The sequence below is a fragment of the Parasteatoda tepidariorum genome, chromosome 6, assembly GCF_043381705.1.
Source record: "Parasteatoda tepidariorum isolate YZ-2023 chromosome 6, CAS_Ptep_4.0, whole genome shotgun sequence".
Taxonomy (NCBI): Eukaryota; Metazoa; Arthropoda; class Arachnida; order Araneae; family Theridiidae; genus Parasteatoda; species Parasteatoda tepidariorum.
Genome location: NC_092209.1, coordinates 18,277,183 through 18,292,918, shown reverse-complemented (window position 1 = coordinate 18,292,918; position 15,736 = coordinate 18,277,183). Strand labels below are relative to the sequence as shown.

General features: G+C 29.4%; 1 protein-coding gene and 4 non-coding genes across 5 annotated transcripts in view; 4 read left to right on the top strand and 1 right to left on the bottom strand.

Annotated features, from left to right (window-relative positions):
- LOC107455266 (probable serine/threonine-protein kinase kinX) overlaps positions 1-10,454 on the bottom strand; it is a 100,106-nt gene extending 89,652 nt beyond the window's left edge. Inside the window, exon 1 of the mRNA XM_043051649.2 lies at positions 10,129-10,454. The gene's annotated coding sequence lies outside the window, so the exon portion shown is untranslated. The remainder of the gene's footprint in view (positions 1-10,128) is intronic.
- A 3,575-nt stretch (positions 10,455-14,029) lies between these two features.
- On the top strand, positions 14,030-14,101 carry TRNAE-UUC (transfer RNA glutamic acid (anticodon UUC)). The gene has a single exon. It is a non-coding gene; the product is annotated as a tRNA-Glu (tRNA).
- A 3-nt stretch (positions 14,102-14,104) lies between these two features.
- TRNAQ-UUG (transfer RNA glutamine (anticodon UUG)) lies at positions 14,105-14,176 on the top strand. Its single transcript has one exon. It is a non-coding gene; the product is annotated as a tRNA-Gln (tRNA).
- Positions 14,177-15,131: 955 nt separating this feature from the next.
- On the top strand, positions 15,132-15,203 carry TRNAE-UUC (transfer RNA glutamic acid (anticodon UUC)). Its single transcript has one exon. It is a non-coding gene; the product is annotated as a tRNA-Glu (tRNA).
- Positions 15,204-15,206: 3 nt separating this feature from the next.
- TRNAQ-UUG (transfer RNA glutamine (anticodon UUG)) lies at positions 15,207-15,278 on the top strand. The gene has a single exon. It is a non-coding gene; the product is annotated as a tRNA-Gln (tRNA).
- Positions 15,279-15,736: the final 458 nt, after the last annotated feature.

Here is a 15,736-nt window from a genome sequence, read left to right as displayed (position 1 = left end):
CTCCCGAAATAGGAAAGATAGTAGCAGAGAAGAGATGTCAAGTATCAAACAATAATTTAACTTTATGTATGTTTATTACAATGTACTATTCGAAATAAAAATATCTGTTTCTATGAACATTGATTTTTCTTTTTTTGCGGCTCACCTAAAGTTAAGCATTGTTTATTTGGCCCAAGTTAACTTTTGAGTTTGACACCCCTGGTGTAGGGTATAGCAGGCAAACGCATACCGCGGTAGTGTCACTGAACCTTAAAAAACATTGATATAGGGCATACAGGGCAAATGTATCCCATGCAGTAGCATTTAACTAGACCTAGTATATATTTCGGACATATACCAAAGTCGCAACAATCACGAAGTCGCTTTGGTGAATGTACGAAATATTTGTCATATCCGATTTGATAATAATTTATTCCTTGATATTATAATATTTATTCGATATTTTAATAACTGCAGAAAATATATCAGGAGAAACATCAGTGTTTGGAGTACCGGTTAAATGCGCAGTAGGCAGTGGCACTTGACCTTAAAAATACACTGATGTAGGGTATACCGGGCAAATGTACTTAACTAGACATAGTATTTATTTTGGACATTTACTAAAGCAACTATGTGATTCTCAACATTCACCGGTGGAAATCAACAACTACCAAATTCGGTCATTCACAGTAACATATACATTACAACTTTGAAATTTGTGAATTGTTAAAGAAATCTTCTACATGAATCTTTCCGTCACAAATTGACAGATTCCGAAGAATCAAAACTTTGAATGGAGACATAGGAAATTTTAGTGAAAATTCTGTTTTAGAGTGTCTTTCTGCTTTGAAATACCTTAATTGTTAAACAATTTCCAAAAAAGTGACCAATTGCTTACCTAATTTAAGTGGCCACTATTCTTGGTTGACTCGCCATTTGGCGAACAGGTTATTTTTAGGTCTAGAATGAATCAAACACGCCAAAAGAAAATAAATAAATCAAATATACTAAAAATGAAATTTTTAGTTACCAATATCCTCCTGACACCTTAATTTTATTTACTGCTAGAGAACAACCAAATTCAGGTGACTATTTTATACGTAACGTACACATTAACTATTAAAACAATACTACTATCTTCCAATAAACCTAAAGAGAAGGAGGTATTTAATTCAAGAAATCAAGTTTATTCGCATAAAGAGGAATTTAGTGAAGCATATTGAGATGACTCATGGTTGGTGACATATGAGAATGACAGAAGCCTCACAATGAATTTGTAATCCATAAGTATAATCTCCTTAAACCGTCACAGGTAATTTCGTCACACGAATTTACAGACACTCCCTTTCTTAATATCAATGACTCTACAGTGTTCCCCCCTCCCCCCAACATCTCGTACAGTGAACAAAATAAATAAAAAAAAACGGATTAACCTGATATAAACTTTTAATCTAATGATCGGATCTTCACGTTTTAAAACTCAATCTTTATGGGTCGAGAGGCGGTGCTCAAATATGCAAATGAATTAGTGCAGACGATATTTTAAATTATGAAATCAACTTACAAAAACGTACTATAGGATGTGCTTTAAGACAGAGGTCTGTTCAAACATTTTGTGAAAGGTCCGTTTTTTGTGAAATTGTGAAAAAATTACTTACATTCCAGGGTCCTGCTTTTATGAATTTGCGCAAATAGGGTCTGGTTATTACAAAAAAACTTTTTCAAGGAGTTTTTAAATTGTAAAGATACAAAATTATGCTCAGCACTGGAAAATTATAATTAAAAAAATTAAATGTTTGAAAATAAACAGCAATTGCTGCTTCTAAATTAGAGATACATACAAATACAATATACAAATATTTGGTATTTAGTCTATACTGCTGAATGCAGAATATTAATTTTGGACGAATGACGGAAGAATCGTCTGCGAAGACAAAAATGAATTCGTTTACATCCATCTTTCTTGTTTTTCGCCCTGGGAAGGGTTTATTCAATTAACAAAAAAGTAATGAAGATAAACAAATTTGTGAAGGGTCCGTTTTTAAGTTAAAATATTTTGTGAAGGGCCCGTTTTTATGAAAAGACATTTTGTGAAGGGTCCGTTAACAGACCCAAATTTCTTCTAAACAGACCCCTATTTAAGGAAAAATAATATATGAAAGAATCGTTTTTACGATAAAATAAATTGTAAAGGAAATGTTAACGAACCCAAATTTATCTTACTCCCTGATTAATATTTCGCTATTCCATAATCCTATTATCGAATTATGATTCCATAATTATCTACATTTATTCACGTATATTTTCCGACCTTATAATTGATCCTCACACAATTCTAGAGGTCAACTTAACTCTCAGACATTATTAACTATTACTCTACCCATAACGTCTTATTCATTCATATTAAACCAACGTAACAATTAATACACAATCCTTAATACTTGTTGATATAATAACTTAATCGAACATCTAGTATCTAGTTCTGAAACAATTAATAATCTATTCGATTGTTTCATGCCAATCACTATGGGACGATCTTGAACTTCAAATGTAAGCGATCCCGCATTGATATCTGTCTTAACCACGTGATATGATAGTATCGTAAGAAAAATAAAACAATTCAGTTAATAAAAAAAAGAAGAAAAAAAAACAGCACGTGTTGAACCTGATATGATTTTTCCAAGACTCTTTCTCATGTTACAAAGTCGGCAGTTATAAAAAGGTTTCGATTGAACAGGGATTATACATGGTAATTATGAAATGTCTGGATAATTTTGTTTGAGCTTATTTGAACAAATAAAAAGCTGTCACAGTTTGACATTTACTTCAAATAAATTCTTTTTTCTCTCTCTTCGTTTTATTTATTTATTTTTTTAATTTACAATTTAGAATCCAACGAAGCGAATAATAACACGCACTTAACAAATTTCATGTCTCGCTTAGGATCTTAAGACTTGAAGGTGTCACTCAAATTTCCATACTATTTGATATAATTATTTGATATATTATTGTCACTCAAATTTCCATGCTACTTTTGCTTAATTCTTCACTTAGATTATAGTATACAACTCTTTTTTTGGAGGAATTTTTATAAAATTGTAATTTAATTGTTAGGAAAAAGAATTCGACTTGATAAGAGACTTTCATGATAACTGACTGGTGAAACATTTATGATATAAACTGGAAGTATGGTGGTAATATTTCTCTAAAAATGATATTATTATTGGAAAAAAAAAAGACTTAGATTTGTAGACGACACCATAGACTTATTAAAGTTGGTGAGGAAAAAAACTAGACTTGTAGAAGACATTGTAGACATTTCTCTAAAAACTATAATATTCTTTAAAAAAAATTTAAAAAAAAGAAAGAAAGAATAGAAAAGAAAGAAAGGAATTTGATTCGTAGAAGACTTTTGACATTGTACATAATATTCTTAAAAAAATAATTTAAAAAAAGCTTAAGAACTAGTGTACTTAAGAAGTAGTGTATAACTCGTCATTTGATTGAGTTATTGGTTAAATAAAATTTTAAGTGTTTTGAGCTAAAGGTTTAAATAAAAGAAAGAAAATGAGTCATTAACCTGGTAAAAATTTTAACAAGATCATGTTCATATTTTAACTACGGAAAAACTTACATGATAAATTATACGTTTAAATCATAAATTTTTTTATTATTATTATTCAGGGTGCTTAGCCAAATTATTCAACAAAAAATAAGCACCTTTTAAGCACTTTTCAAGCACTCAAAAAATATTTTGAAGCACTTTAAAAAAATATCATAATTAGGCGCAGGGTTGGAAAGTTTTTGACAATTAACGGTTTTATCTTGTTTTTACCGTCAGGTAAAAAAAAAAAATTGGCATGTTTTTGACTATTGTCAAAAATTATGAAATTTTGAATCATGTAAAACGAATAGCGTTTTCACACGCTACGGACTGGCAATACGCCGAAATAGATTGGGGTTGAATCAATTGTGAAAAACGTTTAATAGAACAATGTGGACTGTGTCTTTCTGCTTTATTGGAAGCGAAAATCATCATAGTAGAGGAAAAATCTCATTTTGAAAAAGAGAAAAATTAAGCACCAATGAAAAAAGCACCTTTAAGGGCTTTTAAAAAACAAAAATCGAAAATAAGCACCTTTAAGCACTTTTTAAAAACGCTACGCATCCTGTTATTATTAAACACAGTTTCTAAGCTTTCCATTTGATTTATCGATAGAGTTCGAAAAATTTGAAAAACTTCTTACGAATTGAAAGAAGAGTGACATTTCTAATTGGTGCACATTTATTTAACAAACAAAAGAAATCTTCAAGGCCTTCCACAAATTATTAAAATGGAGGGAGGAGGATCTAGAAATTGTGACAGTTTGTAATAAAGAAGATTTAGGGAGTAATACGAAGCGTGAATTCATACATTTTGCTTAAAATTAAAACAGTTAAAATCAACAGATTAAAAATTTTTCATTATTAGTTTTTACCTTTTTTTTGTCAAAATAAGTACACATCTAACCATTGTTGCTCACAAATGTCATTAAAACATTTAATTAAAATTTAAACATAAAATTTGAAATATGACGTATGTTCGTTTCTGATATGCTAGGCCAGGCGCACGTAAAAATGTTGACAAAAAGTGTGTCGTAATTTATGAACGGTACTTTAAGCAATAACTGAAGGTTAAATAGTTCAGAAAAGAGTTTATCTTGGATTTTTAAGCACCGGTTTTGTATTATGAAAGATAAACTATATAAATAAGCGGCAGTACAAATTCAAGTTTTAATTCAAAAAATAGAAAAACTTATTATTGTGAAATTTCAAATGCTAGAGAAGGTGGAGAATTTTATTACATGCTCGCAAAACAGTATGTTACGAAATTTCACGTAGACGTAAATCCATAAAGTTTCTGCAAAGATAAAAGTCGGCTATTAAAGAACAAAGTATGGCAGCATAATTTTACTTAAGCTGCGAAAGAACACTGGAAATAGCATTTTAAAAACAGTAAAAAGGAGCGTTTTTTATGACCTATGGTAAATAACATCGTTTGACAATTTTTGAGAATGGAATTTTATTTAACTCAAAATGGCATCACAAAAAAGGCAAACAATAAAAAAAAAAACACTAAAATTGTCTCTTTTAGACTTATCTTCACAAATGTACCGATTCATGTTATTTAACGACGATGTGTTCAACATAATAAAATAGAACTTCTAATAGAAAGAAAAAAAAACGCATATGATTATTTTATTCGAATCATAGAAAGGTAGAATAAACGAATTGGAATCTTAATCATATCAATCGTCAAGTTTTACGTAACATTCTTTAACAGTGCTAGGAAATTAAGCTTGTTATTGTAGCGATTGAAAATAGTTTTACGAGTACGACAGTGTTTATAAATACCTATACCTACCACGTTCAAAATAAGGTACTAAAATTATTTCGATTTTATTTGCAGATAAATCTCAACACAGTACACGCGGATGGGCAAATAAATACCTAGAACAAATTATATCAAATCAAAACATTTTTGATAAAATAATTTGGAACTTGAGGCAAGTACTTAAAATATTCCATTCCTGAAATAACTATTATTATTTGATGGTAAACATCAAACGATTTCTAAATGGCAAATTTTTGGAATCTTTTTCGCTTTTTGTAGCATTATTTTACTTTAACTTATAATTTTAAACTTTTTTTGCTCTTTAAGAATTACGTAAACCAAACGATTCAAATGGCCAGGAAAAAAGATTTCGTTCTTTCTTTAGTTAAGAAAAAGGCCGCAAATTTTCTATGCCCTTTTTTATAGCATACTTGCCTAGCTTGATATACCGGCTTAACAAAAATCATATCTATACAAGAAAAACAGTATTAGGTCTAAAAATAAATGAGCGAGAAGTAGATAAAAATATTGTGTGCAGGAAAATAAAATAAATAGAATGAAATCAGCTGGGTTACATCTATTCCAATATTTAAATACCTAGTGAAAGAACTTGCGCTGAAATAGGAGTTCGACTATTGCAGGTGATGCAGGACAAGGAATTGTTTGTCCTTGACAAGGTGATCAACTACATCTGGTTAGCAGGGGGTGATGGAACATTTGAATAAAAATAATAAAAAAAGAAGCAGAAAAGGAAATCCTAAAACCATGGGCTCGTATCCACCAGACGAGTTTTAAACATGGTAAAGTATTTTAAATTGATGCAATTGGAATTGTATGTAGTAAAAAATAAATTTTGTTTCAAAAATAGTTTAAAATTTGACTTTTTCCATTTCATAATATTTCATCTTTAATTATTTCTAATTATGTAGATCTAAACATGGCTACATTTTTATTTATTTGTTTTTTAACCTTCTTTAAAGTAAAGATGGTGAGCATTTATTTATATATTAAAGAGCAGATGTTTCTTTTGAAAAATTGTAACTTCTCTGCAGTTTTAAATAAAAATAAATTTGTTAAACTAATTTTATATTTATTTATTAAATAAAGTTATGGTTAAATTTTTAAAAAAAGAAAGATAGAAAGATAAAAAAAAAATTTTTTTAAATAAAATTGCTTACGATTACAGCCCTAAAATTTCGATAATATTTAACGAAATGGCCTTTCAAAAATGTTTATTATCCTGATGGTTGCATGTTTTAACGTTAAATGTTTAATTATTACTGTTTAAAGTTTAAANTGGTTAAATTTAAAAAAAAGAAAGATAGAAAGATAAAAAAAAAAAATTTTTTAAATAAAATTGCTTACGATTACAGCCCTAAAATTTCGATAATATTTAACGAAATGGCCTTTCAAAAATGTTTATTATCCTGATGGTTGCATGTTTTAACGTTAAATGTTTAATTATTACTGTTTAAAGTTTAAAATTGAATGTTTTATTGAAATAACCTTTTCACTATAATCACATACAATTTAGTTGTAAAATTTTCAACCTAGTATTAGGTACTTATATGTATTCAATTAAATATTTCCATACTCCACCTATAACATTTATTTTCTTTGTCATCAGTACTATTAATGGCTACAAAAGTATATAAGAGTAAATTTCAAAAATAATTTTAAGTTTTAATTTGGTTTTAACGAATTCCCTGAAAATTCCAGGTTTTCCTTGTCTTCTGAGTAAATGGCCTTATGGGCCATTAAAATATCAAGTAAACATCTTTTTTTACAATTTTAGTCCCCCCCCCCCTCTTGTCAGAAAATATAAGAAAATTTCAAACCTTCTTCAATGCATAGATATGAGGATGTCACAACACTCCTTTGGTTTCTGATTTACTCTGACTTTAATTTTAGGATTAATTCAAACAAATACACATAACTTAGCATGATTTAAGTTTTCATGAAATTTTGAGCTGAATTTTTCTCGCAGGAACCTTTCGTGCTTCTTCCTTTTTTTCACTATTTTCTTCCATAAATTTAATTATTATTACAAATTTTTAAATTTTTCCATGCGTTATTATTGGTCAGATTTTTTTTATTTATTTATTTATTTTTACAATTTTAAGAAATATTGTGTATAGGAGATTTTAACGAATTTGGCATAATTTATTAAGATAAATATAATTTATTAATAAATTATAAATATAATTTATTAATATTCATAACGCCCCTGACATTTGGGCATAATTTTATTATTACTGCTCATACCCCTCTTTGCCCCAGGTCAGCAAAAATAACTAAATCACAAGCCCTCCCCCGTTAGGTGCTAATGCAATATTTAAACGGCCCCTTTGCATGACTTATAGGGATGGTGAAATTATTTATTTATATAATCACATATCCATGCTTATATTTTAAGGTACTGATATTTAATCATAGCCGAATTTTCATTGAAATGTACGGTGATAATTTTATTGGCCCATCAGCCATTTCATGAAGTTATTACTTTACACAGCTTCATGAACAACAATCAAGGCAATCATTTATCGCACTTAAGCTTATTTATTTGCTGTTTTCCAAACAAGCCTTAACGACAAAACAGAATTTCATTTCATATTCCCGTACGGTGTATCATACTTTATGAACGGTTTTTAGAATTCAAAGATATTGAAATCAACTGCAAGAACGAAAGGAATGCACTTGGTTCCGCGCTGTGATTTTTATTCCCCAGCCATTTGCAGGAAAAATACAAATATAAAAATCTGCGGCATACTATTTACGAACCAAGAATGAATTCAACACGTGATTCCAATAAATTCGATTCAATAAACCTTCAACAGCTGCAAAAGACATACGTGTTGAATAGACTGAAATCTAAAATTCCTGGAATAAATAAATAGCTGGAAAAAAATCCTAATTACATTTGATTCTTTAACTGTCTCATCCATAGAAAACGACTGCTTAAAAAATTTCTGTTCTTTTTTTCATTCTAAAAATCTTTACTATTAAAGATAATAAAGGAAATAATAAAGGACATAAATAACTTAAGGGTTTAATAACTTTTGGGTTACAAAATAATGCTGAACAGAAATAGATTTTAATGTGTTGTTCACAAAAATAAATATTAAAAAAAAAAAAAAAACATAGTTTAGACTTAAAATAAGAATAATATCTGAAGTTTCCGTAACTGCAATCGACTGAAAAGGTGTAAAACTTCCTTTTGTTAAAATAACACATTACTCAACCTCAAATTCGGTCACATTTCTTACACTACCTCTTAATAAAAAAGTTCATTGAAAAAAAATTTCATTTCCGACAAAACATTTCAGGTCAGATAAAAGAAAAATTAAAAGAAGTAAAATTTTATTTTCTAATATAATAATAATAAAGTTTGATGAACCCTTTTACCCCAATGCAAAAATTTTGATTTTTACAACATCTCTACTCAACGAACGTTTCTTATGCCATTTAACTTTATTTATTCAGATAATATTGTGTTGTTTAAAACTAAATAAAGTTATTAGTTTATTACAGATTAGTAAACCGAAAACTTAATTGTACAAAAAATAATATTATCGATTAATGAAAAATATCTAAGGAATAAATACATTTTCCCCCTGCTGTTACCGATAGCATTTAATAGTACTGATAGTACATCATCGATAAAAATCATGTTCTAACATCATTTCGGACAAAATATATGAAGAAGCGATAAGACTTAAATGAAATATTAGATGCATTAATAAAATTATTAACAAATAAATTCTTTAATTTTTAACAAAAAAATGTATTTAATAAATATAAAGGAAATAACTTAATAGTTTTACATTTCCACGAAAACAAATTAATATAAAATATTAAATGTGAAAAAAAATTAGAAAAATAAGGACTATTTATTAGAAAACAAACTAGTAAAAAATAAGCAAAAAAGCATTTACTATAGCCAGAAAAAGAATGATTTACACCATATAGTAATATACATGATGATTTATAATAATTAAAAATATTAATAACGACTTATTTGGGGGGAAAGAGTGCAACATAATAATAAAATGTTGTAATAAAACTTCCTTTTTGACTCAAAAATTAAGCAAATTTTATACAAGACCCTATCGCAAATCCCTATTCACTGGTATAAAATATAATTAGAATATTATAATTTTTTATATAACAGAAAACATAACGATGAGGGAAAAATTTATGATTAAATTATGGAGAAAAAAAATAGTACGGACCTGAATGATTATATTCTTCATTATATTATGATGTAATTTTTATATATAAACTAAGTTTTAGAAAAAGAACATTTCGTACAAAATTAAAATTCTTGTTTAATTTCAATTTTTAAAAGAAGTTAATAATTTTATAAATAAAATTAAATTTCTTTAAAAATTCACTTTAATACAGCATTTTTATAACATATTTTTTCATGCATATACCAAATTACTAAATTCAGATTTTCACTTGCAATATACTGCCACCATTTTCAATTTGTTCGCCTATTACACCCATTTCTTCAAATGTGGGCGAAAAATAATGCAAAATATAATGTCCTATCCGAGCTGATCCCTTAGCAACACACGTCACGATCGGCCTATCGATCGGACGTAAAGCGCGAGGGGTCCACGCTTCCCTCGCAGACGATAATTCAGGAAATTCTCCATTATGACTCGTAGCATTATTTGATAAAAAAAAAAATTCTTTTTTTCGTTTGCAACAGTTAAAAATAATAGTTTATAATTCAAATGATGAAAAAATATAAAAAGAATTGCACTCACCAAAAGAATGTTTTCAAAAAAGCAGACGATATGTATTCACAAAATATGGAAGACGATAAAATGAGCTCCAAGAATTATTCCAATATGAAATTTTTGGCGAAAAATCACAAAAGAAATTCGTTTTTCATATAAAAACGTGCTCGGATTCAAAAAAGATGCGGTTTTATTCCAAGGTAAGCTATTTTCTTGTGACCGGTTCTATTCCCGCCTTGAGTGAGTATGATGATGCCGGTTGGTTGGACAACGCTTCCTTTGAAGTGAAGAGAATAAGCTTTCCCCACCACCCCTCTACCTAAAGTGGCTTCACGCTTACCTTCGGCTTTCTGTTTTCACACGCTTGTTGGGGCTTTGTTATCTAGCTTCTTACAGGAATGCGTATTAACGGCAAATTATCATCTTATTTTCACTGCATAGCATGCAACCATTTACAAGTAAAAACCGTTGTTTTTTCACAATTACGTGTCTACTGTCGTTATATGCTCTGAAAGAATAGAGAAAATATCAGCAACATAGGGACATTTATACCCCAATAGAAGAGATGAAATAACATTTTTCCGCTAAAAATATCTGTGAATTTTTCGTTAAAAAAAAACAACTTATTCGAAGTTTTTATTAAGTTCGATTAGATACTCAACTTCAACTGGGATTCCAGTACTTTTGTCGGGAAAATTCTGTTCGAAAATTGTTTGTTTTTTTTTTAGTTAAAAAAAGTTTTTATGGCGTTTTTTTCTTAGTTAAACCCTGCATTAATTTCCCCTGTATTTGTTTGCCCCGTTGTCGCATTTTTTATCCTTTTTTATTGTTATTTTTATTTAAATAATAACTGATTTAAGNACTGGGATTCCAGTACTTTTGTCGGGAAAATTCTGTTCGAAAATTGTTTGTTTTTTTTTTAGTTAAAAAAAGTTTTTATGGCGTTTTTTTCTTAGTTAAACCCTGCATTAATTTCCCCTGTATTTGTTTGCCCCGTTGTCGCATTTTTTATCCTTTTTTATTGTTATTTTTATTTAAATAATAACTGATTTAAGTCTTTCGATTCGGAAAGAGTATACAATAACAAGAATGAACTCCGTAAAATCATCACTCATCCAAAATATTCTACTTTAAAAATGTTACAAACTCATCTGCAATCCTTTTAATAGGAAATAGATGAAACACTGATCATACTAAAATATTTAAAACGAAATAAATTAGAAGTAACTCAATTTTTCTTCCCCGAAATAGGGTGTTCTCAAAATACCTCATTTGCCATATACATTTACAGTCCTAGTTGAAAGTAAGTGAAAGAATAACGAAAAACGACTTCAATCCATTTTTTCATAAAATTGCTATATTTTTGATATACTTTCGGTTCGCGTCAAAATATATTCGACACGAAATACCTTTAAAAATAAAAAAATTTTAAATTTCATGCCATAATTTTTTAAAAATATTTTGTAGGTAAACACATTTCTGTCCAACGTTCTACTAACAAAATGTTCCATTTTTTAAAGATGGTCACTTTTTTTCTTTGGCATTTATTTTGCGTCTACCAATTGCACAATAGATTAATAATATAAATATTTATTTTTAGATTTTAAATCAAGGCACTGTGCCTATTCAGAACTAAAATGGTAGGTTAAAGAAGAAAATATTCACTTGATTTAAACACATATGTATTATTTATTTATTAATTTATATTGTTATTATTATTCATTTATCAATATTTTATCATCATTATTATTATTATTTTAGGAAAAGCATTTTTTATTTCATAGCCGTGGAATATGTAAGAAATGTACTTCGCCCCTCTTTTCGAAATTTCTGAAAATAGTTCGGACATGATGCGTTTAAAATATACGAGGCTTAACATCTTATTCTCAAATTACAGCAGCGAAATTATAACCTTTCTACGTTTTATAAAATTTTCAGGTTTTGTAAGCAAATAATAGGATACCTGGAGTTGCTTTTAAAATATGAGTTTTTACTAATTAAGTGAGAAATAGTTAAAATATGGAAATTAGTTAAGACTTCTATAACAATTAATATATGGCCCACTGTTTCCTACTGCTTTCAAATTCAGTTGACTGAGAAGGGGTATTTTCGAGGCTGGTATTTCGGCAAACGACATTTTCACGAATATTTTAAATGGTGTCGTGGTGGGTCAAGGGGGTAGAGCGTTCGTCTCTCGATTAGGTAATCCGGGTTCGAATCACAGAGTTGGCTGGTCCATACGAATTCGGCACCCGACTCGCACCGAGCACAGTGTTGATGTAAAATATCTTGAGTGGTTGTTGGATCATGGGCTAGGGTCCTCAGCCCTCAGACTAACCATGGTAGGTTTTCGTGCTTCTTATCTCCATGTAACGTAAATGCGGGTTAGCTCCACCAAAAATTCCTAAACGAAAGCAAAATTTCTATCATACTTGATCCAGGAGTTCCCTTGTCTTCTGGATTGGGTTCAAACTTACAAGGCTGAGGAGTTGCCATTAACTCAAAATTGGATCAGCTGTTCGAGGATATTTTCGTATCGTGCTCTGTCTCACCAACTGCAATCGCCAAGGTACCAAATAAATTTTAAACTTGCAAATTATTTTAAAAAAATCATGTGGATGTTTGCCCGAGTGTGGCTCAGTGACAGATCCAGCGGGGGCGGGGGGGGGGGGGGGTANGGGGGGGGGGGGGGGGGGGGTCATGACCCCTTCCCCAAATTGAAGAAAATAATAATAATAATAATTTTTTTAATAGTTTAATAGTGAAACAGAAGCAGGACTTGAATTGCCCAACGATCTTTCCAAGATTATTAATGCCTATGACATCGATTTGTACCCATCAATCAATATGTTGTTGAGAATATTAATAACTCTGCCAGTTAGTGCAGCAACAGCAGAACGTTCCTTTTCAGCTTTTCGGCGTCTCAAAACTTGGCTTGAGCAACTTAAAATCAAGAACGATTAAATGGACTCGCATTATTAAACATTCATCGAGAAATTGATTTGGATGTTGAAAAAATCATTGACAGATTTGCCAAAGTTTCTAAAAAACGCATTACATTTATTATTTAATGACGTTGAATACTTGAATTATTTATGTTTTGTTCTATTGTTCATTATGAAAAAAATAAATGAGAAGACCAACATTAAAAACCCTAATTTTTTTTTCCTCAAAAAAACAAAATTATTGTGACAGGGGGGGGGGGGGGATCTGAGTCTATGACATTTTTAATATCTCGAGGGGCGCTACCCGGAAGTTTCCAAGACTTGGCGATAGTTCTGCCACAGTTAAACAATGATTATAAAATAAAATATGTTTAAGGAAATATTACACAGACTCACATGGCATTTTTTAAATATTTAGTTATAAATTAGTAATTATAATCAATTATAAATTACTGTGATTTTTAGCAGCATGTTATTTGGGTTTAATTGAAGAATGACGCCTGCACATCGATTAAGAAAAAACATTAAAAAAATTATATTTTAATAAAAACGGAAAGAAAGTAATTTTGTATTTCTTAAGTTCGTAAATAATTTATGTAATCATGAAAAAAAGGCATAAATAATAATTCTAAATGCAAAATAAAACTTTTTAGTAGCGAATAAAAAGCTGTTCGAATTGCATTGAGTTTATTGATATGTAAGTAAAAGTTGTTCTTCTAACACTACAAATGACAATTGCCGAAATTCCAATGAAAATATTATAGGAAACAAAATGTGTATAATTGTAAAAAATTTAAAGGACAAAAAGATAGATTAAAAAAAATAATGTGGACACTTCAATTTTTAAAATATTAACGTATGATGATAGAAGGAATATGTTGGCGCTTGTGGCAAGTGTTGGCGAATTATGTAAGAGTAAAAATGAGTGCAAAGCAAAAAAAAGAAGACGAAACAAGTTCTTAAGTACGCTCTCTCCGAACAAGTCCCATGTGGTCTAGTGGTTAGGATTCGTGGCTTTCACCCACGCGGCCCGGGTTCGATTCCCGGCATGGGAAGTTGGTTCTATGGTGTAATGGTTAGCACTCTGGACTTTGAATCCAGCGATCCGAGTTCAAATCTCGGTAGAACCTAATTTTTTGTTCCGAAAAATATTAATTTTATTGTTTTCATATAAATCTCTATTTTTTCAAAATAAAAAATTTCTCCGACAAGCTTACATACCAACAGTAATTAGCAATAACCCCATCGCTCTCTTCTTTGTAATACTGAATAGGAATTGCTTTATAAACTATGTCTAGAATTTTCCTTTTTAAACGCGAAATTGAATGTTTTCCTTGGGATATGCATAGAAAGTAATACATAAATATATATATATATATTTATTAATTCAANTTTAACAATAAGCAAATTTTGGACAAATATAAATATAATGCAAAAATATGTAAGACTTTACGAAATTGCTCAGCCATTTGTGATAGCATTTCCAAGAAGTTCCTATATGATTGAAGCCGGTTTCAGTCACGTAAATTCAATCTTAACTAAGAACAGAAATAAATTAAATGTGGAGTTTCGAGGGGATTAAGATTAAAATTGACCAATTTTGCACCCAATATAACGAACCTTGTAGAAAAAAAAATCACCAGGCACACCCATGTCATTGATTAAGAAGCAATAAATCCGTAATTACTTTACTTATTATTTCTACTTACTTACAATTACTTATTATTTCATAAATATGAAGGTATTTATATTTCAACATTAATATATTTTTCATAAAACTATTGTTACACTATGTACTATTACTTTAATAAATGTTCAAAATCATAAAATAAATGTACAAACACAATATCTAATAGAGTTTTATTTTAATTAACAGAAAATTACTTTTATGGGGGTCGATGGAGATTTCGAAAAATTATGTAGGGGTCGATGATCAAAAAAGTTTGGCAACCCCTGACGTATGATGATAGAAGGAATATGTTGGCGCTTGTGGCGAGTGTTGGCGAATTATATAAGAGTAAAAATGAGTGCAAAGCAAAAAAAAGAAGACGAAACAAGTTCTTAAATACGCTCTCTCTGAGCAAGTCCCATGCGGTCTAGTGGTTAGGATTCGTGGCTTTCACCCACGCGGCCCGGGTTCGATTCCCGGCATGGGAAGTTGGTTCTATGGTGTAATGGTTAGCACTCTGGACTTTGAATCCAGCGATCCGAGTTCAAATCTCGGTAGAACCTACATTTTTGTTCCGAAAAATATTGATTTTATTGTTTTCATATAAATCTCCATTTTTTCAAAATAAAAAATTTCTCCGGTAAGCTAACATACCAACAGTAATTAGCAATAACCCCATCGCTCTCTTCTTCGTAATACTGAATAGGAATTGCTTTATAAACTATGTCTAGAATTTTCCTTTTTAAACGCGAAATTGAATGTTTTCCTTGGGATATGCATGGAAAGTAATATATAAATCCATATATATTATATATATATTTATTCTAACTTTAAAATAATAATTTGTTATCATAAAAGCCTAAAAATACATAATAAAAATAAAATAGGTAATTTTTTATGTTTTAATATTTTAGTTTTTTTATTTTTTTTTATTTTTTTTTTTAATTTTGTTTTTAAAAAAGACATTTTAAAAGGTAAAAGAGATAAATTAGATATTATTTTTTATTTTATTATTTAGGGT